General features: G+C 42.8%; 2 long non-coding RNA genes across 2 annotated transcripts in view; one reads left to right on the forward strand and one right to left on the reverse strand.

Moving 5' to 3' along the window:
* The window catches only part of LOC137633440 (uncharacterized), a 376,441-nt gene extending 361,064 nt beyond the window's left edge, over positions 1 to 15,377 (reverse strand). The window contains exons 1-3 of the long non-coding RNA XR_011042216.1: positions 15,231 to 15,377; positions 12,374 to 12,540; positions 5,368 to 5,641 (exon numbers count right to left, since the gene is read on the reverse strand). This is a non-coding gene — a long non-coding RNA (uncharacterized lncRNA). The remainder of the gene's footprint in view (positions 1 to 5,367; positions 5,642 to 12,373; positions 12,541 to 15,230) is intronic.
* Positions 15,378 to 18,847: 3,470 nt separating this feature from the next.
* LOC137633971 (uncharacterized) lies at positions 18,848 to 24,075 on the forward strand. The gene is made up of 3 exons (XR_011042390.1): positions 18,848 to 18,973; positions 23,066 to 23,220; positions 23,654 to 24,075. It is a non-coding gene; the product is annotated as an uncharacterized lncRNA (long non-coding RNA).
* The last annotated feature ends 277 nt before the right edge of the window (positions 24,076 to 24,352 follow it).

The following is a 24,352-nucleotide window of genomic DNA, read 5'->3' on the forward strand; positions in this document are numbered from 1 at the left end:
CTGTCATCTGATGGGAAGGCTTTGTGAAGATTGGTGTCTATGATCATGCCTAAGTATACCAGTTTTTGAGTGGGCAGCAGTGAGGACTTTTCGAGATTTACCATGATCCCCAGATCTTGGCAAAGTCTTAGAAGTTTGTCTCGGTGTTGAAGAAGGGTTGACACCAAGTCTGCTAGGATTAACCAGTTATCCAGAGAACGGAGGAGACGGATGCCAATCCTGTGTGCCCAAGATGATACGAGGGTGAACACTCTGGTGAAGACTTGTGGTGCTGTGGAGAGACCGAAGCATAGCACCTTGAACTGGTACATTCTGTTGTCTTGGCTGAATCTTAAGTACTTCCTTGAAGACGGATGGACTGGGATCTGGAAGTACGAGTCCTTTAGGTCCAGTGTGCACATGAAGTCTTGCGGTCTTACTGCTAGTCTGACTGTGTCCACCGTCTCCATGCTGAACGGAGTTTCTTTGACAAATTTGTTCAGATCTGAGAGGTCGATGACTGGTCTCCAGCCTCCAGATGCCTTCTTTTCAAGAAAGAGTCGACTGAAGAGGACTGGGGATCCGTCGAGGACCTCTTGGAGAGCGCCCTTCTTCAACAGGGTCTGGACTTCTGCCCGAAGGGCTTGCCCCCTTGCCGATCCCATGGCAAGGGAGTTCAATAACACTGGATTCGTCGTCAGGGGAGGTAGAGAGTTATGAACGGGACGCGATATCCTAGACTGATCACGGAGATTGTCCAGGAATCGGCCCCGAGTTGCTTCCACCTGTTTGAGCAACTTTGTAGGCATCCCGCCACTTGTGGAAATGCAGGGGGACTGCCTATCCTAGCGTTTGCGGTCTCGGATGCTCCCTCTAGTAGGATTTTTGCTTCCCCAGGAGGACTTTTTGCCTTTCCTTTCTTTGACAGGAAAGATCTTAGACACCATAGTCTTTGCTGCTGTTGTCTTCGTAGTGGTCTTGACTGGACGTGACTGCTGTAGTGCTGGAGGCTTATAGGGCTTGGATGTTAAAGCCCTATGAAGGAGGGAGTCTTGATGAGAATTCCTCCACCTCTCAGCGGCATGTTCCACATCTTTAGGCTCGAACAGAACAGACCTCTCTATGGAGGAATGTCTGAGCCTATTGATCTCGGCACTAGGGACCTTCTGATGGAATCTCTCAGCTACTGCATCCCGACGTTTCAGGATGGTATTCGCCCACAGGTTCGAGACTTGGTGGGCCAGATACTCGATCGTGCGAGTACCTGAGAGAAGGAAGGTTTCCATAGCTTTCCTGGTACGTTCCTTGGAGAAATCCTCAGAACGTATCAGGATACCTAAGGTCCCCAACCAGATATCGTGGCTTGCATAGTACAGTTCACGACTTTCTCCTGATTGAGGATCTCGGCTGCTGAAAATGAGACCCGACGGTTGGAGTCTCTCTCAAGAAGGACTCCCCTGGTTAGCTCTTCCAGCACGTGGTGAAGTGGAAGAGCTAGACAAGGAGGTGGGAAGAGCTTCTTGGTACTGGAACGGTTGGAGGAGGACATCTCGGAGACTCAATACTACGCAGTACTCTAGAAGTTTTATTCCAGCTGTTACCAAGTTGTGGAATGATCTTCCTAATCGGGTTGTTGAATCAGTAGAACTTCAAAAGTTCAAAGTTGGAGCAAATGCTTTTTTGTTGACCAGACGGACATGAGTCTTTTTATAGTTTATATATGACATTTTTGTTGTTGACGTTGTTAATAGTTTATATATGATATATCTCTTTTGACATTACTTTTTTTAGAATGATTTATTGTTAATTTGTTCTCTTCAGTTATTTATTTCCTTATTTCCTTTCCTCACTGGGCTATTTTTCCCTATTGGAGCCCCTGGGCTTATAGCATCTTGCTTTTCCAATTAGGGTTGTAGCTTGGATAGTAATAATAATAATAATAACTGTTGTGAGATCTTGTCACTGGTACTCTCAACACCTTGAGACCAGGGCAGGGCTGCACTGGTCTTAGAGGGTTTCTGAGTACCAAAGACACGGTCCAAGACCGTGTCTTAGCCCTCTCGAGGAGAGATCTCTGGGTCGGAAAACCCTTTGAGAGCCCTCATTAGAGTCAGAACTTGCCAAAACGCATATCCTGACTCTTGCTGGTCTCTTCCTGATGTAGGATTTGCAGCGAAGTCTCCTTCTGTCCCCAAAGGCTCTTCTTGGGGAGAGTCGCAGACGTTCCTTGAGTGGCTCGCTGGCTCCATCCTATTCTTAGTAGAGGACTTCGGCAATGTTTTGGAGTCCTTGGATTCCTTCCTTGGAAGGATGTAGGACTCCAACATTGACGAGGGTGGCATGTTCCTTTCAATCCCCGACTGAGTAGACACCTCGGCGCGAGGAGAGGTTTCCCCCGTTGGTGCGATGGGGGAAAGTCCCTCTTCGCGTGATTCCCCTGGGGACGGGAAATCTTCGTCCGAAAGGGAAGTAGAGGCAGTCTGGGGAAAAGAAGGAACCTGCCTCAAAGGTCTGCGTGGAGTCAGTTTCACCCTTGGGAAAGTTACCGCGTCTGGAACTCCTCTTTTTCTCTTCAAAAGGGTAGAAGCAGCCATGGATCTGTGCCCTAATTAAGAGAGGACAAGCTTGAAAGCCTGCGTTATGGCTCTGATCAGTGCACTGAACCAGGGCTATTGGCTGACAGATGCGCTGTCAGATATACCCTTTGAAGGGACAGGAATTGAAGGATCCCTGGGAGGAGTCCTCATCATTGGTGGGTTCACCTGTGATGGCTTTGGAATCCTGGACCCTTCTAGATGCTTCCCTTCTCCCACACTGGGCGGTGGTATGCGCTTGCAGGGAGGGGAATGAGGCGATGGCGACTTTGCCGTGTGTAGTTCAGCAGTCTCGCGCGCGGGAGACTGCTTGGGCGCGCGGGAGACTGTGGGCGCGCGGGAGACTGTGGGCGCGCGGGAGACTGTGACTGTGGGCGCGCGGGAGACTGTGACTGTGGGCGCGCGGGAGACTGTGACTGTGGGCGCGCGGGAGACTGTGACTGTGGGCGCGCGGGAGACTGTGACTGTGGGCGCGCGGGAGACTGTGACTGTGGGCGCGCGGGAGACTGTGGGCACGCGGGAGACTGTGGGCGCGCGGGAGACTGTGGGCACGCAGGAGACTGTGGGCGCGCGGGAGCGTGGGCGGGAGACTGTTGGTGCGCGAGCGAGCGTGCGGGAGACCATTGGTGCATACACACGCGCGCGGGAGAGTATTAGCGCACGGACGCGTAGGATCAATACGTTGAGTGCGCGGGCACGCGGGTGAGAGTTCATGCGTGCCTGTACCAGTCGTAGGGCGCGCACGCAGGAGAAAGATCCCTAGCACGCGGCCGCGCAGTTGAAACATGTGAGGCGCGTGGGCGCGCGATAGAACGTTGGCGCGAATCCGTTGGAGAGGATAGGCGAGAACGTGCGGGGCGCGCGCGTGTATCCTCGCAGATGTATGCAGGAGAAGGCTGGCACGATGGTACTAGTTGGCGTGTGGGAGAAGCCAGCTTTGTTGACTTTCCAGCAGCGCCCAGATCAGTAGATAGTTGGTGCGCAGGAGAGTTAGCTGTTGGGCGCGTTCGAGCGTGGGCAGGAGACTGATGGCGCGCGGAATAGCGCTGGCGTGTAGGAGAGCGCTGGCGCGTAAGACGTTGACCGCACGCAGGTGAGAATTGGCGCGCAGCTGGGCCCGAGCGTGTAGGGGAATGTTTGCACTTAGGCTCAAGCAAGATCTGGCGCGCAGAAGAACATGGGCGCGTATGTGCTTGAGGGCCCGCGTAGCGCGTGATGGAGCTATGCTCCTGTTGGGACGTGTGCGCGTGTTGGCGCATACGCCCTTGATGCCCTGTGTTAGGGTTTAGAGATGGGGCCTGACGAGTTACTAAAGAGAGCTCGTCAGGTTTCGTTGGCGCATAGCGCGTATCTGATTGGCGCACCTTAGCGCGCTCCGGTGAAGCCTTGTTAGACCTATGTAAAAAAAGGTGACGGCAGGTGGGCAGGTCTATCAGGTGGAAGGTCGACGTGTCCTTTAAAAGGACGACCTTCCACTGAAGGAGTTTGCGAACGATCTGCAGAAAGGTCCAGGACCAGTGCAGGAACAGTGATAGGTGATCAGTCTCGAGGCTCCTCTGCGGTAGACTGCAACGAAGGTGATGAACCAAAGAGGCGCCTCCTCACCGCAGTTAAAGGAAGGCCTTTTTGGCGAAGATGCCTTCCGACGATTGCGTCCTCTGGGGGCCGTTGGATCAGCAAGCTGACCTTCTGCAGTCCTCCGAAGAGGAGTCTCTGTAAGTGAACTCCCCCGAGGGGAAGAAACACCAGCAGGAGAGACTGGCGATGGACTTAGTTTCTCCCTCGTAGGTTGAACAGAGACGGGAGAAACTAAGCCGTCAGCAACCGTAGGGTTTGAAGAGGCAGAGGTGATGGGTGATACCGCATTGGATACCTCTGACACTACAACGTCGACAAGAGACAGAGGATCAACCTCTGCCGGTGATGGCGGCGATTGCTCGACGGCGGCACCCAATCGGATGTAGTTAAGCAAAACCTCCTTGGAGGGCGAACCTGTAAGCCCCAAGGAGGACCAAAGCTGAAAAAGGGGGGTTAGTGACATATCCTCCCCCGGGGGGATAGGTGGAGCTGCTTCGCTAGGGGAAGCAACGTCATCTCTCGAGTCCCGAGATTGGTAAACAGTGCTTCGGTCTATGCTACCACTCGACGGTCTCTCGAAAGAGACCGACCGAGTGGGAGCTTCCGAGGAGGTTTGGGCACGGAAGAAGAGTCCTTGGGTTTTTCTCCTTTCAAAGAAACCTTCGAAGGAGAAATATCCCGTTTGGACTTCTTCCATCGTCGCGAAAACCTCTCCCACTGAGAGGTAGACCACTCCCTGCACTCACTACACCTGTTGTTGCTATCACACCGTTGGACCCTACAAGAAGGGCAAAGGGCGTGAGGATCAGTCTCGACCGCCGACATGAATGTTCCACAGGGGCGGTCGGGAAACACAGGGCAGGTGCACATAATCACAGAGGCCAACTTCACAAACAGAACTAGAAAAAGAAAAAGACAAAAAAATTAAATGGCAGCCAAATGACGGCGAGGATGAGAGCGGACACGTCCGACTACCATCCGAGCCGAGAGCAAAGTGAGCTCAAGCACAGGTGTGAGAGGGGGGGGGGGGGGGGTAGCAAGCTACCCTACCCTACCCCCACTAACTGGAGGTGTGGGTAGTAAACCCTCGTTAAAAATTAGTGGCTCGTCATTTCAGCAACGCCGAAAGTAATAACCCATATTAAATAGCTAAGGTTTGTATTCTAGTTACGGAACAAATTAGAAGCGCAAGAGAATCTGAGGAGACACGACTCACCTTAGAGACCACGTAGATGACAAGGGAGTAAACCCCATCACTAACATCTCTTGGAACAACAGGCCTCTCTCTTCAGACTTCTTCTAAACTGGCCCAGAGGAGGAGGAATGGCCAGAGACATTAGCCAGCTGATCTTGACTGACGCAAACCAGACCTGTCATCGACGCCTTCCGGGATGCTACCCGTTCTTGCGTACGCAGCAGCAGCCATCCGTGACGGACGTGACAACGACCAATGTACCATCTTGTACGGGAACAGGTAAAGCCAGGACGGGCTGGAAGAAAATAAGTCTGAATAATACGTAGTTTCTATCAGAGATCAATAATCATTGCAGATGAAAACATAATCTTTTGCTCAATTGTCAATCAATCTCAAACAATGCTCACTGAAACCAAAATTGAAAATAATTCCAAAAACAGAACACAGATGATAATGGGGACATTTTTTCCAGCAACCAAAAGGTAGTCTCAAAAATACATAAAAACTAAATTCATAATCGACCAATGATAAAACATAACAAATCTTAAAAGTAATTTCTATTTTTCCTACTCATAAAAACCTGAGTCCAATTTGGGAGATCACTTTGGCGCGAGCTGGAATCGGTTCTTGAAATGGATAACGAGCATCGCAAAGCCCCTCCCCCTCCACAGATGCTTCTCTATTCAATCTTGCTGCTACAACCTGGGACTCAGAGGGACGGTTTGTTCCCCCGCGACATACAAACCCTCGTCCTTTGCTTCTGGAGACTCACTTCCTGCTTGGATGGTCAGATGGCCCCTCAGAACCCCCTGGAGGATTCTGTATCTTCCCTGAATGTCTTCAAGGCTTGTTCTGTGGAGAAGCAAAGCAGAGACACTATGGATTCTGTATCTTCCCTGAATGTCTTCAAGGCTTGTTCTGTGGAGAAGCAAAGCCGAGACACTATGGCCACCTATAAGTTTATCGTGGGGATGACAAACTGATAGGTCCCGGGACGTACATATTTCTGTTTTGTACCAAATCAAAGAGACCCTTCCCCAAGATGACATATCAGCAAGAGTCCAACACCAGGAAAATGAGTAATGGGTTGGTATTAGATTCACCATCTCAAAACTCACATGAAGAATGGGGAGATTTACCTCTTTGGTTACACAGAAGTTTGAAATGCAACTCTCCAGCCTCTTGTCCGACCAGCTTGCAACACTTCAATCGCTGACCCCATGAGAGAGGCAGAAGAAAGAAGGAGAAGAGCCAGTTATACTACATTCATTCCCAACTTCTGTTAAAATGATACCATAGACGAGATGCAATCTGTCCTCATAAGGGCTTACTACACAACGGTTTGAACAGCCACCACAGATCCAAGTATGAAGAACTCAAGAGACTTGCGGATACATACTCTCATGTAGAAGGATGTGAAGGTGGTCTGCCTTCCCTGACACCTGCCTTCCTCACCTGGCCCACTGACTGGTTTCATTTGAAAGTAGGGAGAGTTGGGGCAATACCCCTAACTTCATCTGACAGAGAGTAAGCTCTCTGTTGAGGCTCACGAAGCCAGAAAAGACACCGTGTTCCCTGACAGCTCTTTTTTAGATCTGCCAAACCCAACGAAGAGATTCCTACACTCCGGCCTGAGGTGTGGGGTTCTCTTCATACAACACCCGAGAGACCTTACGGAATACGAGATCCTCTCGTCTTCCTCACCGCCTGACACCTCCGGGGGGGAGGGGATGGAGGATTCACACCTGGGGTCCTAGGCCGCTAGATTCTTTATCTTTGCCCCAAAATTGGGCACAAAACTAAAGGAGACCTCCTTGGCTACGTAAGAAATACCGCGCAACTCGCTCACTCCCTTAGTCGACAGTAAGGAAGTAGGAAGAATGTCTTGAGGGTCCGATCCATTTCTGATTCTGTCCTCTTCAAAGGTTCGAATGGGGTACGCGTAAGAAACCTGATTACCAGGGTCACATCCCACTACAGGGGCCTAAGATCCCAGGGTGGGCAAGATTGTTTGAAGCTCCTCACGAGCATTGACAGCTCCTAAAAAGCCCAGAGGATTAAATCTTCCAGTGGATACACCACACTCTAGGCCTAGAGGTAACCTTTGACGGCTGCAACTGAGAGATGTTTTTCCCGATGAAGGAAGACGAAGAAATCCCTTTCTACGACACCAATCACAGGAGATGGCCCACTTAGCCTGGTAGACAGATGCAGTGGACCTCTGGAGATAACTAGACATCTTATGTGTAATGCCTTGTGAAAAGCCTTTCGCTCAAAGGAGATGCTCAACAGTGAAGAGATAAAGACTCCAAGGGCGAGTGGTAACTGCACAGGTGCGGCTGACAAAGAAGAGGTGGCCATAAGGGTAGTTCTCTTGGGACCTCAACCAGAAGAGCCGGCAGATCGGGATACAACTTGGCCTGTGGCCATCTTGGAGCCACCAAGGTCATTCTGATTCCTATCATAATCAACACCCTATTGATTACTGGCCAAATCAGGGTGAATGGGGGAAAGGTGTAAATGTCCATGTGATCCCAGAGGTGTTGCCAGGCTTCTTCAAACACTGCCCAGGGATCGCAAACAGGTTGATCCCCGGTGAACCCCACCGAGCAAGAAGCCTTTCCTTCACGAGAGGCTGTAGAGACCACTCTGCTCCTGCAGCCTGGCCCTGATGGCTGAATGTGTGGACTAGGTCATTCATCTTGCCCAGAATGCACCTTGCTGACAATGCTACAGGGTGAAACCCTGCCCAAATAAGCATCTGCTTCACAAACTTGCCGAGGGGAGCGCTAGAACATGCCTTCTTACTCGCTGATGTAGGCCATTACAGCGACTGCCAAGTGCTTCCTCAAACTTTCTTGGAACACTTGCAGACAGAGGAAAGACACTCGCATCTCGAGGATGTTGATGTGCAGATGCCTGTATTCCTTGGACCACACTCCTGATACAAAGACAGATGAAGATTCGGACTTAAGAAGTCGAGTGGGACTTCCTGATGAGGATTGTTCTTGTCGAGCCACAAGGCAAGATCGTTTCGGACCTCCTGTGATACTGGCACAAGATGTAACAGGAGATGATTGCTTGCTACCCAGTGATCCTTCAGGCACCAATGAAAGGATCTCTGGTAGAGAAAACCTAAAGGAATAAGCTTTTCTTACATTGACTGACGTTTGAGAAGATGTTGCCAATGTTAAACTGGAGCAACTGTCTTTGCCAGGAAGAGTCGTGCAACCTCCCCAAGCTTGCCGATGCCATCGTCTACGGGAAAAAGTCTCGCTGCTGCCGAGTCTATCGGCATGCCCAGGTACTTCACACCCTCTGCTTGGGTATGACATTTCAACTTTTCCCAGTTTACCCCAATCCCCAGATCGTGGCAAAGTGCAAAAAGTCGACCTCGATTCTGAAGCAACTGTCTCTTTGAAGAGGGCAGGATCAATCAGTCGTTGAGATACACACACAGTCTGAAAAATAGTCATTGAGGGAGAAATGGAGGTACTTCCAAGAAGTCAGATGAACAGGCAGTTGAAAGTATGCATCTTTCAGATCTACGGAAAGCCTGAAGTCTTCCTCTCTGATGGAAGACACCACAGACCTTACTTTTTCCATCCTGAACTTAAGTGACCATCAACTCAGCACTCAATAAGGACGTACCTTCAGCCTTGAGTCTCTACTCCGGCTAAGACGTGGCATTGTTTGGCATACAAAAACTTATCTTGTTGGACCTTCTTGAACCGTACAAATTTTTAGATCCACAGATCTGACTATCCACCTGGTCCAACGCAAGGTCAACCAGGGCTTCGATTCAAGAGCGCCACCGAAATGCCGATAAACAACCGATGTCCTCCCCGCTGGTGGAACCACCGTAGCCTCCCCCAAGATGTTACATTCACAATGAGTGCCATGACCTCCAGAAAAGAACTCTCCAACGCAGGGTAGGCAGCCTCCGTGGGCATCAAACCGCAGGCCAACATCCCCACGACCTCCTGCCCTTGAGTACCGTCGTCCGCTGCAGCGAATGAAGGCGATGCCACATGCTACGGAGTCTGCTTCTTCTCATGATTACATCTATTCCATCCCAAGGACAGAACCAGGCGCATCATTTGGAGAAGACAAAGGCCCGGCAAGCCCAGGGCCAAGGAAGGAGAACTCCGGCACAAGACAGCGTGGCGCTAGACTCAGCACACAGTAAACCCAGCACCCCAGGTCAGGGTTGAAGGACACGAATGGTATCGTGTCCATGGGCAGAGCCCTTCGACCCACATTCTCCACCTACTAGAGAGCACAAGCCCTCTAACATGGCATCAAATGGTGCCACCCTCTCTTCCCAAAGTAAGCCCATGCAAAAGCAGGAAGCCGCAACAACTTTCTCATCATGCCTGAAACAGACCAAGTGACAAGCTCCCATCCGTTCCGGCCGACTACCGGAGTAGACGGATCAGCAAAGGCTACCCGGCCCTCTAGCCTCGCTACTGGGATTGCTGGAGTGACAGGGATAGCCAGCATAACCCGACGGGGAACAGTTACTGGGCTACCTGAACCCAAGCAAGACTCTAATCAATGGCCCTGCGGGAACCACACGGGTACCATCCACCTATCCCAAGAGAGAGGTGGTGTCCTCGGGAACCAAGTCCCCACGACTACAGCTGGCTTTCCTGGACTTTTGTTACCCCTTCCATAGCGAAGTGGAACAGTCAGGAAATGAATTATCCAAAGGAATAAATAAAAAAAGAGTCAACAGCAGCAGAGAGGTAAGAACAGCAGCATCTACATCCACCCTTGATGCAGCCAAAGCCAAATTGAAAGTGACATAGTCAGACGAGCGAGTGAGTGAGTTCCCTTACCAGTCTGTTATTACCAAACTGAGTTGTTAATGATCCAATGGAGATCTCACCTTTGGCAGAGACAATGAAAGGTTTGTATAACCTCAAGAACAATATGCCTCATGTAATATACCACAAAATGAACAGATGTTCTCATGCAATGAACTCCTTAACTTGCAGAGACATTTGGCGCATGAGTGTAGGCTGTAAGGTAGGTATTGCAAAGGACAAATTTGGAAATAATTTCTATTTATTATTATTATTATTATTATTATTACTAGCCAAGCTACAACCCTAGTGGGAAAAGCAAGATGCTATAAGCCCAAGGGCTCCAACAGGGAAAAATAGCCCAGTGAGGAAAGGAAATAAGGAAATAAATAAATGATGAGAATAAATTAACAATATATCATTCTAAAAACAGTAACAGCGTCAAAACAGATATGTCATATATAAACAATAAAAAGACTATACAAACATTGAGCTCTTTACAGTGGATACTATTTCAGTGAATGCTGAAAACTAGCCAATAAACTTTTTAGACAGGTACAGTACAGTAAAACTACCCACCACTAGTTAGTGGGGGGGTTGGTAGCAGGGGGGGATTAGTCGCCCTGCTCAAACACTCACTAGTTAAGTAACGTCACTTTTTAATGGCAGGCAGGACTTTCCGGATGTGTGAACAGGTGAGGGGATACTCTAAGAATGTCCTCTTGGAGAACTTCCATTCTTCCACTTATAAAAGCTTGCACATGCACAGGAGAGAGTGAGAGCAGAAAAGGGAGCGTGCAAGGAGTAAACACACATAGTTGAGGGCAAGCTCCTGTAGGAGTGCAAGCGTGCACAGTAGCTTGTAGTGGGCGCGAATCCCAGCCTCGGGTGAATGGACGAGGGTGCGCTCATGTTCATTGTCTTCTCTCTGTCTTTGGTGAAGGAAAAAGAAAAAGTAAGCATTATGTAAGTAACTCCACTTGATCAGTCTTCTTGAACTTCCTAGTTCATAGATGGAAAATGAAGGTTGGGGACCCTTCATCCCGACCTACAGAGAGAAGAGACGAAGGAGAGAGATTGAGGCAAAAGAGGAGGAGAAACTTGCAGTTCTCCTTGAAGGGTTGTTCAGGCTGACGACGATGCTCTAACTGGGAAGAGATCATAAAATGAAACAAAACAACCAGGTAAACGTCCCAGCACCTTAACAGAAATGGGAAGACAGAAAAGGAAAGATGCCGGCAACAACTTCCTCCTTTACCAGATCACATCGATACTAATGACTTCCAATATTCTTAGGATTAAGTTGTCAAAGAAAAGAAAAACTGTCTAGAGGGAACAACAATGTAGGATCAGCCGAAAAAACCGACAACTAATACAGCTACAGTTATCAAGAAACTGATAAACCTTTCTTCTTCCAGAAAACCCTCGCAGAATGTGATCGTCCAACCAATTATCTAGAGGATTAAAACAGCCAGTTGAGAGCGCCAGAACCAATTATCATTATTATTACTAGCTAAGCTATAACCCTAGTTGGAAAAGCATGATGCTATAAGCCCAAGGCCTTCAACGAGGAAAAGTAACCCAGTGAGAAAAGGAAATAGAGATAAACTACAAGAGAAGTAATAAACAATCAAAATAAAATATTTTAAGAACAGTAACAACATTAAATTAGATCTCTCATGAATAACCTATGAAAACTTCAAAACAACAAAAGGAAGAGAAATAAGATAGAATAGTATGCCCGAGTGTACCCTCAAGCAAGAGAACTCTAGCTCAAAATAGTGGAAGACTATGGTAAGGAGACTTTAGCACTACCCAAGACTAGAGAACAATGGTTTGATTTTGGAGTATCCTTCACCCTAGAGGAGCTGCTTACCATGAGTAAATAGTCTCTTCTAACTGAGTGGAAAGTATCCCTTGAGTAACTACAGCTATTGAAAACAAAGTGAGAGCCCAGTGGTGTATGTCAGGTTGGTAGGGTCTCCTTGCAAATAGGCAGTAACTAGCGCCACCTCGGTAAACTTCTAAAAGTTCTGAAAGCACATTCCTATCAAAGGGTTTGCATTTGTGTAGGAATAAATACTCAGTCAATTCGCATTTCATTTTGCACTTATTTAAATCACTTCTCATTTCTTACTTTTGAAAGTTTTCCAGTCTTAAGTTATAAGTAAACATCTGTTACCAAATGGACTTAAACACTTCTAAACATCGGTACTTACTTTTCCTGCTCCTCGTAGTATTCCCGTTTGTCTGCCACGCTTGTTGCGGCCATCGCTTAAGTCTCTGCTTCTGACAGCACAAGAACTTCCTCTCGAGTAAAGATTATTCCGAGGCGAGAATTTACGAGTGAGGATAACTGAATCACTCTGGCTTAATTCTCCCTTATCTGGAAAGACACAATCATGAACAAGAGGAATATTATCTTCGGTTATTATTTTCATAAATATTTTGTAACATTAACATGCGATGAAAAATGCCGTTTACCCTAACCTTTACCGTCATATAAGCAACACTTCATACTGTGTTTTCCTACCTGTAATACAATTTAGAATTACTGTATAAATACATTACAGAAATGGATAAATGTGTACTGTAATACAATATTCCTAATAATTTTAATTAAGGGTTCCTTGTTTATTTAATGGAACTTTGAACAATTTTAAAGGAAATACTTGGAAACCCATATTTTTCAAATTATAGAAATTTTAAAACTAGGAACCTATGTAGTTGGTTAGAACGGACTCTGTAAAATTGGTAAAATTAAAGATCCAGTCAGAAAATCATTTTATTTCACTCTTTACTGTACTGATCTCAGCGACGAGAAAAGGAAAATAATAGAATTACAGAAGAGGAAAAGGAAAAGAGGAGGAAAAGAAGAAGATATTAGGAAACGTTCTGTTTAAGGAAGAAGGAATAGTGGAAAGAAAAGAATACTGTATATATACCTGATGTGGGAAAAAAAGGATTAAAGAAAATAAATGAACTAAAATACAGAAGACAAGTAAGGAGGTGCCGATTGAAAGAGAAATCCCTCCGCCCAGCAAGGGAACAAAAAGGATAGAGAATATAGGTTTCCCAGTAGTAAATAATGTGCTCCGTCCAAAATTGACATTCATTGTTAAATTGCATAAGTAATAACTAAAAAAACCCTTATTTAATAAGGGAAACAGGTCCACATATAAAGAGGGAAACAGGAGCCTTTGTATATCAGCGGCCAGTTCCTCTCAGGTGCATAGAAAATGGGAATTTTCTTCCCCTTTTCCAGTCGTTCGTAAGATGTGGACGCTGTACAATATAAACTGTGGCCATTTTTCTGCAGAACGTCTACACGAGAACACCACATAACCTAACCTAATAGCCATGTCCTTACCTACTTAAGGGAGGGCTAACGCCCCCTGCGAACCCCCTTAAACTACCGTCATTATACATACACCCAGGGAATCAAACGCAAGAGCACCACATAACCCGAGGTTCCGCAACCTAACCTAACCTAGGAGCCATGTTTTTACCTACTTACCTATGGGGGAGGTTGTGACCCCCTTAGGACTCTAGGATCCTCAGTTTATCATTATACAAAAGCCTCACTAAATATCCTATTTCATAAATTGTAAATCTATCTTCATAATGTCATATTTCAAAGATATATAATATTTTCCTCATAAATAAAATTGATTCATTATTATTACTAGCTACGCTACAACCCTAATTGGAAAGTCAGGATGCTATAAGACTCATAAGGGCCCCATTAAGAAAAAATAGCCCAGTGAGGAAAGGAAACAAGGAAAATAAGGTATTTTTGTAGTGAATTACATGGCAATGTAAACTAGGAAAAAAACTATTGTTTCTTAAAGAAAACATTACGCTCTCTTCAAAAATGACACTCGTTTCCGTCGCAAATGAATAGTTTAAGAAATATATATACATCTATATCCTACGGTAATGGGGGACCCCCAGGGGGAACTCGGGGTTTTGGGTGGGGAAAACATACTGGGGAAACGATATAAAATTGTTTTCCTTTAGTAAATAACGTGAATTAACCGAATTTGATGTTCATTTCAATCGAAAACAAACAGATCAACCAATTCGGATAACTTTGAGTTGCACGGTGTCACTTCTCTTACGAACGAACGATAACATTAGCAACGTTACCAATAATACACAGTGTTACCAACGTTGACGTATGGTACACAGAGTTACCAACGGCACGCTGACATTACTAAAGATAGTAATGATAGATATTTCCCATATGTATTTTAAATAATTTCTCCATACAAGTTTTACTCAATATATAAAAAGTACAAAAAGGGCACAGAACCTAACAAACCCACCTAACCTAGCCTAGTAGTATGACAGGTCACAAAATAACATTTGATCTACATCGGACGTTGGCAGCACTGGTTACTGTATTGTTTCATGACACAATCTTTGTAACGGCGCCTCCAAAGTTTATCCAGATATACTGTTTTGTATTTTCCTCCGGTTATTATAATTTCAAGAAGGTAATGTATAGAGAAGGAAATGCTTGTTTTACGTTTATATATCGATTCCCCAGTATGATTTCCCCACCCAAAACCCCGAGTTCCCACTGGGGGTCCCCCATTATTGGAGGATATAGATGTATATATATTTCTGAAACTATTAATTTGCGACGGGAACGAGTGTCATTTTTGAAGAGAGCGTAATTTTTTCTATAAGAAACAGTAGTTTTTTTCCTAGGTTACATTGCCATGTAATTCACTACAATGAAATCGAAAATAATAACAGACGTTTAAGAACAATAACAATAAAATAATTCTTTCGTATATAAACTATAAAAACTTCAAAATAACGATAGGAAAAGAAACAAGATAAAATAGTAAGTCGTAAAAAATATGTACAGTTGCCTTCACTAATTCCGGTATACTTCACGACAAGCTAAGGAGACGTCAGTGTGCCGGAATTAGTGAAGGCCAACTGTACATAGCTTAAACTAGCCTTGTTTCGACTAACATCACCAGCTCACATATAGTAGAAGGGTGTGGTCTAAATCACGATCACTTTAGACATAACAATTACACAAATAACGTTGAAACTGACCTGTACCAGGAAGTTACAGCCATGAAATGACGTACAGGAGTTTTCCCGTGTCTGTAACGATACAGGAAGTTACAGGAAAGTGACGTAATTCGTTAAAATAGGCTTCGTACCGTTATCGCATTTCGCCGAGTCACTCTGATTACTGTTATTGTTTCTCAGCTGATCGCTGGCGTTCCAGCGAGTGAAACGAGCAGTGCTCTTTTTAATTATTTCTTCTAATTAATATATATTTTGCAATGCCTTTGATAAAATTATACATTTTAATATATAATTAATATTAATGCTTATTTTTGGCTATCAATTTCACATGTATTATGTTATTTACGCTTATTATTTTAACGAGATACAACTGTTCTTTTTAATTTATCTTCTAATTGTTATAAATATTTTGTAGTTATTTCAATACAATTATATTTATTAACATCTAATTGATATTATTTCTTGTTTTTGGCTATTAATTTCACATATATTATGTTTATTTAGGCTTACTTTTAAGGGTAGACCTGATGTCCCAGCGAGTTAGCGAGCAATAAGTGTTCTTTTTAATGATTTCTTCCAATGAATATATATTTTGTAATGCTTTCAATAAAATTATATATTTTAATATCTAATTAATATTAATTCTTGGTTTTTATTATGAATTTCACATATATATTGTTTATTTTAGCTCATTGTATAAGGGTGGTCTTGCTTGCATTCCAGAAAGTTAACGAGCTGGAAGTGTTATTTTTAATTTCTTTCAATAGATATATTCAATTTGTGATTCTCTCAATAAACTTACATCCTATATGATCCAATTAATATATAGGTTTGTTTTTATCGTCATATTTATAGAAAATAACTTCATTTGATCATAATACTATATAACCAATATTTTTTTTTTTATTTCTGGAGACGTTTGCTGTAAAAGATTTTTTTAAATAAGAATACTTTAGCGTTCTAAATCTATTTCATATTTTATAATAAAAATTAGAAAATTTATTCTTCAATATTATTATATAAATTTTTTATAGTCCTAACTTAATACTTTATCACGAAATTGAGTAAATATTATTGAAACCGTTTACTTTATATACATACAAAATGTTGTACATTACTTTCATAATATACAGTACAAAATGAATAAAATAGTAATTATATGATTTTTTATATATTATACATTTATTTTATCGCTAAAAATGGAACAAAAATACTTAAAAAATATCTAAATAAGCAGTTTTTTATTTTTTATTCATTCCAAAAGGTGCTACCGAGATTCTTTAGTGATTCCCATAGAAAACGGAATATATTTCATTGCAAACTATTATAAATTATTTGTTAACCATTTCCTTTTAGTAAATTATTGATAATTTCGTACGTTTACCCAGCTGATAAGCTTAGAAACAATATCACAATTAATAAACAATAATAAAATAAAGAGAAATAAAATCACAAATTAGAGGATTGTCTATTCATATCTGTTGTACATGTTATAATTATTATATGATCCTATTTCATTCATGTGCATTATAGGATCCTATTTCATTTATGTGTATTGCGTCATCTATACATTGGCGCTCATTTGTGAGAATGTAAGCAAACAGTGTTTCAGTTTGGCAGCTCATTTACTCGCTGCGTATATGGTACAGTATTATTGTCTATAGACTTTAGCTAAACTTTATTATCTATTATATGCTAGCAGCAAATGGTTCATTAGCTAGCTGTGTATACTGTGAATTTACTAACTGACCCATATATGCTATTAGGTGTCAGTGTAATTTCATATTGAATTTATTTTGACTGCCGATGCAAATGCCATTTTATTTCTCATCATGTTATCTTTCATTGCAGATATTATCATTGTCATATGATGCCTTCCAAGTGATAATAAAAATTTCATGAACAAAAAGTGAATCTTATTTACAGGTATGCTGAACTTTTACTGACAAAGAATTTCGTATTGCTCGGGGTAGGAGGTCATATGACAATTATCTATGGAGTTAAACAGGCGTTTAACAATTCGGGGGATGGGAGGTACAGGGGAAGAAATGTTATAACAACGTCACTGAGGGACGTCATCACTTTTGTGAATGTGTGGGTGGCTAAGATTGGCTTTAGCCTTATTTTCTTTAGTAAAAACGTTAATGAAACATAAATGGCAATGCACAGTACTTTCCAAAATTAGGCCATTGTATGAAGCGCTCCCTGCTTTGATATCATGGAAATCCATCAGTTATTTTAGGAGTTATTAAAAAAAAAAACAATATTACACGGCCTCTGGAAACGATATTAGTGTTTAATTCTCCTATATAATCTTTTCTACCATTAGCATTCACAAAATAAAGTTTTGTCATCTCTGCTTTCTTTTCTTATACGTTTCTCTCAATTTCATTTGTTCATTTACTTTTTACTTCTTTTTTGAGTTCTTTCATCTCGGCTTTCTTCTCCTTTTCTTTTAATTTCATTTCCACTTTATATTTTAATTCTTTTTTTGAGTTCTTTCATCTCGGCTTTCTTTTACTTTTCTTTTAATTTCATTTGCTACTTTACTTTTTACTCCTTTTTTGAGTTCTTGCTCATGTGGACTCAGTCGGAGGAGAGCCGTTACAAAAGTCACTCGTGTTGATCAGCTATTACTACTACGGTAACCCAAACCTGCCTCCTGTCACAAGATAATAAGAAATATGTACCTGCAAGTACTCCATATTGGGGCATACTTGCAGAAACAGGAATATGGCCGGTGTCCTGCAGAATAGAATATAAGAAGTTAATGCTCTTCCATAACATCATAAACTCCGAGGAAAAAAGATTAGTAAGAGAGATAATTGAGGATCAGTTGAAGAACCCGTATGGGAAGTGCTGGAGCAAGAGCGTAGAAGAAATCTGCAGTAAATATGGGATGGAAGTGGAAGAAATAAGAAATTGGGGGAAAGGACCCTGAAAACAGAAATCAAGAAAAGAATTATAGAAAAAATAGAAGAAACTATTGAAGAAAAAAAGAAAATAATGAAAAAATTAAGATTTATTAAAGGAAATGGCCCTATGCCTTATATCAGAGAAATGTATCTGGATAAGGCATCCCTTGTGATGAAAGCAAGATTAAATATGCTCAACTTAAAAGCAAATTTCAGGGGAAAATATGATGACAATTTGTGTGATCTATGCAAAGAGGAAGAAGACACCACCGAACATTTATTTTTATGCCCAAAGTTAGAACAGCTAAAGAATGTAGAAATAAGTTTAGGTATGCTAAAAAATCCTAGCAGGGATCTGGCTGCATGTATAGATAGGGCAATGAATATAAAAGAAGAGTTTAAGAAGCCCAAACTGAATACCACAACAGGTTGCCAAAACTGATGATAGCAAGGTGTCATCCTATCCAATTTCAAAGTAGAAGGGAATAAAAGTAAAGATTAAGAACCTCATTATGATATTAATTTATTTAAGGCACAGATGATATAAACTTAATAACCATAATAAGAATAAGCTTAGAAGCTTTGCACCCATCTATAAAGAGATAGAGTGCCCGCAAACTTATTTTGCGGAGTGAGCAACAAGGAACCAGGAACCAGTCGGAGGAGAGCCGTTACAAAAGTCACTCATGTTTATCAGCTGTTACTACTACGGTAACCCAAACACAACATGTGCGCCGTATCACATTCACAGCTAGTTTCGATAAAATGTTTTTAACCTTTAAAGAAATATTCATTTGACAAATATACATAAATATACAAGATGACAAAGGTTAAGATTTCAACTTTGTGGTTAGTATAGTGAAATTCGTGTTTATTTAATAATAAATAAGCCATTTAACATATTGAGTGGCTCATCCCCTAAGATTACGTTATTTGACCGTGTTTCCGTTCAATGATGCTTTTGTGACTAATTGTGGTTTTAATTTACTGTAGTGAAATATTTTAATGGTTATATAGACTAAGATAGGTTAAGGTAACGATTTGGTCGTTGCTGGTCGGTGCATCCCATAGGTAAATAGCTAAGGTGAGGAACCTTAAGCTTGGTAGGATTCTTGGGGGTGTATGTATGAAAGCGGCCACCTGTATTATTATGGCTAACAGAATACGGCAGTGTAAGGAGGTTGCAGGGGCCCGTTTAACCCCCTCCCCCCCTCCCCGTTAGGTAAGTATGTAAGGACACTGCTTATAGGTTAGGTTAGGGGGGAAAGTTTAGGTTGGTTGATGTCCATTTTTAATCAACACGGGAGAAACTGGCCGCTGATATACAAAGGCTCCGTGTTCTTGTTTTTACTTCCATTTTATTATGTGGTTTATCAGTCATAACTTCTAGATTATTAAAATGTCCATATTTTGAAAGAAAAACACTTTTCCCCAAGTATTCTTATGAGAACCGTTCAAAATACCGTAATATCTTTATTAACCCTTTTACCCCCAGGCTATTTGGAAATTTCCAACCCTTAACCCCCAAGGGGTTATTTTTTTCCCAGCACATTTTGCAGTATATTTTTTTAAAATTGCTCTAACAGCCTTAATTTTTGTCACAGAGAGGTCAGGTTGGTCTCATTCTCTTGGAAAATGCCTGAATTTTCTCAAAAAAAATATAAAAAAAATATGAAAAAAAAATTTTTACAGCATTTTTTTGCAAGGATGTACCGGTACGTCCATGGGGGTAAAGGGATGGCTTTTGTGAAACGTACCAGTTTTTATGGGTGAATGTAGTTTGTTGGGACAGGGTAAGATGAGAGTACGGGAGTCTAAGGATACGGCTCCTAGGTTAGGTTAGGTGGAGAACCTCAGGTGAGGTTAGGTAGGAAACATTTGGTTAGGTGATGTTCTTGTGTCTGTAAAATGTGGTTTTTCGCTCTGTCCCAACAAACTACAAAGGCCGTTGGTAGATTTTCTCTCACCAAGTCGGCTGTCTAATTTCAAGTCTGCTTTTGGGGTAGTGAGGCGACTGCTCACAATCATTGATGACTTTGTAAGTTTAGCGAGTTAAACTGTGAGTGAATAAAGACTAGATATTCTAGGTTAGGTTAGGGAGAATGATAGGAGATTTTGATGGTTACTAATAGTGGTATCGGTAAGTATTTACATTTAATTGTGGCAAATAGCTATCGACTTTGCTTTTGGTTTTACCTTAATAAAGAATTATCGTAGCTCATTATGGTAATTATTTATCCGTGCACCAGCACTGGTAATTGTAAACCTTAATGTTGAACTATTATGTTTCATTGCAGTAATTGTCTACTTGTACACTTTTGAGAGGTGAATATCCCTTTCAATCAACAGCTCTATCTGCTATTGCAGTACTGTATACCCTGTAGCCTTGGCATAAGATGCTGGATCATCTGTCAACCTTGGGACGTCTCGTTCCGAATGGTCGTCTCCACCTGCACCAGACAGCCTCCCTCCTCTGTCATTAGTTCTGATAGGGGAGGATTTCAGACTACAGTACCTGGTATGGTGGGTGGGTGAGACAATGTCAATGCCATATCAACATGTCGGAACATTGAGCAACTCTCCTCGCGTTCCAGCGCTCTGGCACTCGGTTGTGCCGATGGACGACAACTCCACCGGAGGGACATAGGCCCTGTTATAAAAAAAGCAGTACAACATCTCTCAGCTTTGCCAGTTAGCAACAGAAATTCCCTGGTGGGCAGTGCTGAACTTTTATCTCTCTGACAGCCTGCTCTATTCCAGGCAAAGAAGAACATTGTGACAGCCAAGCTGAGGAAGGAGATGCAGATCATTGGATCAAAATGATCTCCACATCCTCAGGATCCTGACTTTATGGAATTCCACAGGAATCGACCTGTTGACAAGAGCTCTAAATTGGAAGCAACAGATATATAGTACTGCTGATTGGGACCAGACCCTGACTGAGGCTTTCCTCCGTCAGGAACCTTACCCTCAAAATTTTTTTTTCTTTTCCTTATAATCCTCGAAACAGATTAGAGAACTTCCCGTTTGCACTTTTAGCTTCGCTCATGTTGAATGCAGGAGATAGGTCTTGTCCTCCTTCTACCCGGAGGTTGAAGCTGAATCCCAGAATCCGTCAGTTCCCAGTTCCAGGTCGTCTTTGCTTCAGGTCATGAGCCTTGGAACAATAACCGACAATTCTGATCAGCTGCTCTTGTGTCCTTTGGAGGCCCACTAAAGTGCTACTTTAAACAGACACTGATAAATCCATGGCACTTGCAATGTCACCATCACAGGGAGAGTAAAGGTGACTAAATACAATCTCCCCTTGGCTAAGGAAATCTAATGACTGTACTCGAGGCTCGTTTCTTCAACAGGCGTAGGAGGAGATGATGATGATAATAACTCATTCATCACCCTCACCTTCTGCCCAAAGGAAAACACGGGTTAAAATTTGTGTTGTCAGAGGAGTCAGCACGACCATGGCATTCTTTGAGAACGACAGACCACGTTTACTGCCCATCATCTGCGGTAATTAACCAATAGGGCCCTAGACGTCTTTACGCTGGGACCTGTAGTAGCTACACGGTTGGTGGTATAGCTGCCCAGGCTCCTCTCACAGGAGCAAATTCATCGGATTGAGGGCGGAGGTTACGTGGTACACTTGGATGAAAGGGAAGGTTGACTGGTCCTTTCCTTTCCTTTCATCCTCTCTCTCTTTGGGCACAGCATTGAAAACCCTGTCAGCTGGAATCATCTCTCTTGAAGGTAAACCCCACTTAGCCTGCAGCTGTTCTAATTATATAGACTAGGAGTGTCATTTCACACACTCCTTACGAGGGGGAGTATGTTGTAACCAGGCAAACCCATTGATATATATACCTGTATATGCCTTAAGGTTAACACACACAGATATTCTGCTCCGCTCCCTGTATTGCACCTGTGCGTGAGGTGTAAAGAACCTTAACTCTGCACTGCTCATAAGGTCCTGTGTTTTGGTAACCCAGGATAAGTAGCCATCCAGTTTCAATATGGTCTTCCTCTCACCTAAAGAGGAATCTCCTACGTAAAGGGCGAAAGTTTGAGATGATTTGCATTTTTCCTAACTAAACGAACCCGAGTCCTTTACTTGTACTCTTCCACCATCACCTACCTACTAGAAGTCCCGGCTGCAATCAGAGTGAGTTCTCAGTGAGCAAGCAGAACCTGCTTATAGCTGGGTAACTATTATGAAAGTTTAATTGTCACATACTCCAGCTTCGTTGATAATCCATCCTATGTAAAGAACTCAAGTTTCTATAGGAAGGAAAACTACAAATTATTTTCAAATTCGTCATATATTAATTAATATGCACAATATGTACATTAGGAAGATGAATACTTTATATGTGTAGTTTAGATAAAATCAAAACCTTCGAGTGATTTAAGAATTTTAACGCTGTGGTCTCATTAAATTGTTTTATTATTATTGAATCATTATTTTGTTTTACCTATAGTCAAGTTATTTCTAATCTAAATTTTGTCAAAATGTTTCTAAAGGACTGTACATATATGAGCTTGTAAGTGGGTAGCACCAAAAGTACAAACTTGCAGCCAATGTTTTGATGTTGAACAGGCTGACATATATCCCTTTGTATAGTTTATGAAAGTTCTATTTGAATGTTGTTACTGTTCTTAAAGGTATTTTACTGGTTCATTATTTCTCTTGTAATTTATCCATTTCCTTATTTCCTTTCCTCACGGGGCTAATTTTACCTGTTGGAGCCTTTATAGGGCTTATAGCATCCTGCTTTTCTATCTAGTGTTGTAGCTCAGCTAATAATAATAATGATAATAGTTACCTCTTTTCCTTCTCATTGCTTAACATGTTAGATTTGACTCCCCGGTTTCCTTCCACTCTTTTCTTATGTTGAATGGCCTCCATAGCCCTGACAGCTTATGATTTTACCATTTTCTTGGCAGGAAAAAGGAGGAAGAGGATGCCAGTCTCTTCATCACCGGCCCGGCGGATTTGCCCGAGGAGGACCTGCCGGGAGCGACGACGAACAGGAGAGCGACGACGAGAGAGCGCACAGCAACCTCATTCATGACATGGGGAAGTTGAGCAAGAAGAAGAGGTGATTGTCAGTTTCTTTTGCGTTTTTGAAAGGACGTGTTACCATCGTGGGGCTGTTACTTGATGGGAAATACGAATATTGGTAGCTTGTGGATTTGAAAACTGAGATGGTCCTCAACTCGCAAACCTTCAGAGATGCCACCACAAATCCAACTGAAATCCTATCCATAGTTCATAATGAAACACTTTTAATAAAACATCATTATATAATTCAATGCAAGATGACATTTGCAATATGAAACGCGTCTATTTGTTGTCTTTTGCAACTGAAAATGTTTAAACACTTGACTTACAAACAGCTTCTTATACCTTATGAAGTTTGTCAGTTGAGCACATTCATATGTGTTGGAGTTAGATATTAAAGCTTTATTTCAATGTCAAAATATACAAGTCTCATTTATGTTGGTTCCATTTTCTATTCATCTCATATCCAGAATGGGGGCAGCACCTCGAAGCGTCCGCTTCTCAACCAGGGAAGGCGCCGCCCAAGTAAAGACGGGGGACATTTTAAAACGTAGCGGTTTGCCAGAGTTGGAAAAAGCCGTCCGCAAGGTTCTTACGTTGGCTACGCCTCTAGAGAAAGTTACTGTTAAGAGGGGGAGTCACCTTATATTTACTTTGAAGGAAACTTTCTTACGAAGTATATCTTTGTCATCGGTACAACGTTTGCGAGAAATCGTCCATAATTACAGAAAGACTCCTCTGAATTGGTTTGGATTTGGCTTGGAAATAATATACCGTTGCTGTCATATTGTTTTGAAATTTTTCATTTTCTTTATTTTCCATTGTTCCGTAACCGAAATACAAACCACGCTATTTACATAGGGTATTACTTTCGGCGTAGCTGAAATGACGAGCCATTAGATTTTTAACGAGGGTTAACTACCCCCACGCTAGTTAGCAGGGGTAGGGAAGGGGTAGCTTGCTACCCCTCCCCCCCCCACACACTGGTGAGTTGTCTCACTTCACTTTTGGCTCGGACAATGTACAGACGTTTCTGTCTTCGTCCTCGTTGTTGACAGCCTTAATTTGTTTTTTGCTTTTTCTAGATTCTGTGTGTTTTGGAAGTTGGCCTCGACCGTTATCATCGCTATGTGTAAGTGCCCTGGACTCGCTGGCCGCCCTTGTGGGAC

The sequence above is a fragment of the Palaemon carinicauda genome, chromosome 43 (assembly GCF_036898095.1).
Source record: "Palaemon carinicauda isolate YSFRI2023 chromosome 43, ASM3689809v2, whole genome shotgun sequence".
In the NCBI taxonomy this organism is placed as follows: Eukaryota; Metazoa; Arthropoda; class Malacostraca; order Decapoda; family Palaemonidae; genus Palaemon; species Palaemon carinicauda.